We start from the raw sequence: 2086 nt of genomic DNA on the forward strand, positions 1-2086 counted from the left end.
AGAATGGGTAAATCGTTTCTCATACAAATTTCCACCCCAGCTTTTTTTTTTAAAATGTCATTTCAGAATGAGTCACATGATCTAAGACTTTTGCAAACCCCAAAACGGAAGAACTTCATCATAAAAGACACAGATTATCTGATGGGCATGCATATTTATGAAACCTTGGGTTATAAGGCAGTGCTGGGAACACAGTAAATTTTGTCAATCTGTACTGGCAGATTTGAGAAAGTTTGCAACTAGGGTCTTGAATATGCAAACCTCACAGTGTATTAAAGAATTTATGTGGATGGCATTTTGGAAAACAACAACTACAACAACGCTTGCTGTATTTATATACCATTCATCATTCATATCAATGCAATTTCAACTTCTGTTACAGAAGCAGGCAAGGGTGACAGAAGATCTGCCTGTCCTGGAGGCGGTGAATGTTCCTTACTCATCGTGAGTCTTCTGTTGATCTCCTTTGTGTGTCTGAACTGCAACACACACACACACCCAGAGAAAAAGCATGTTCTGGGAAGCGTAAGGTGGGAGCTGGCCCCTGCCTCCTTCCAGAAACAATTAGTGTGATGCCTCCCACCCCTTTCATACAAGCAGTAGCAGGAGTCAGGATTATCTACCTACCTAATCAGATATTCTTTGCTATATTAAATAGCAAAGGAATCGTGATCACATTTCCCGGAAGCTACATAGCTTCTGAATCCTGATGTGGCCAGCCAGGTCATGACTAATGCCAACTTAGGAGTCTCAAAATAGATATGGGAAGAATACGAGCCCAAGTAATGTTACGCATTTGAAGAAATGTGCATTACATGAAGAATGCTCAGGGCACAACTCCTAACTTTCTCCAGTTGTGCCATCCCTGTTCCCAGAGTAGATAACACTGCACAGTCATATGTATGGCAGTGGATACTAGCAGAATGTCTAGCAGAGATAATCATCAGAATAGAAAGAGCTTTTGAGCATACTAGATAAACATCAGCTGATTGTGAGAGTATAGGCGCTGTTGAATTAAAAAAGAGTTTTATTGGAGGACTCTCAATTCTTTGCGGCTACAGATCAATTGACGTGTAATTCTGAAGAACACTGATTTCTCTGAGGTTGTTTCAGGGCAACTATTTTTGTCAGAATGCCCTAAAGTGCTTTTGCTTTGGACTCATTTCAGACAGAATTAATTTTAATATGCTGAGGATGTTGCTCTTCATGAGAAAAGATCCCAATTCTCTTTGATGAGGCTAAGCCAAAGAGAGCATGCCATCTAGATCAAGTATGGCGTACTCTAGTCCAGCATACACTGAACTGGATGTTTAAGCCATATTTTGTGCTCAACAGAAAATCCAATTCATTCCCCAGTTTTACTGCACCGAGGTACAGCAAAGAGAAAATAAAAATCTATATGTTCCACAAAGAGATCTGACACAGTCCTGGAACTGCTAGCAGAATTATATACTATGTGCAAATAGGTCAGGTGTGATGGGTAGGTGGGTGATTCACCCAAACATATAAAGAAAATTGCTCTTGCATTACTGTGGTTTGGGCCATCAGCTTTGCTGTAGCCTGTGGTCTGGAAGTATGGATGAAGTCCAGCAACGTATTACAACCAGCATGCTCTGCATCTCAGCTACTGTCCTTCCTTTGTTGGTTCTGTTGACTAACTGATTGAGAGTTTTAGGACCAAGCTCAAAGAATAACCCAAGTAAGAATGAAATTGCCAGCTTGGCTTTCTTTCTGGCCTGCTCCCCCCCCCCCCCAGTGTGTATGAGATTTTTTTGTCACAGTCTTGTTGGGACCAAACCATGGGTAAGTGTTCAAACCCTTTAAGCAGATGTTTCACTAAGAATTAAGAATTTCCCAGGATTAACAGCAAAGCAGAGGGTTGAAACCACATTCACAGTAAACTGGAGTGTGGGATGAACGCAACCAGAACTAGTCATCTCCCTAACCCATTTCCACCTAGCTATTCACCGTCATCCCTCTCCCTCTTCCAAATGTCAATTGAGAAAATTTCCACTACAGACCCAACTGTCCTTTCCTCTTCTCTTCGACTCTTTCAACACATTTAGCCTGACATCCCATTCTCCAG

The sequence above is a fragment of the Podarcis cretensis genome (assembly GCF_951804945.1).
Source record: "Podarcis cretensis genome assembly, chromosome: 2".
Lineage (NCBI taxonomy): Eukaryota > Metazoa > Chordata > Lepidosauria > Squamata > Lacertidae > Podarcis > Podarcis cretensis.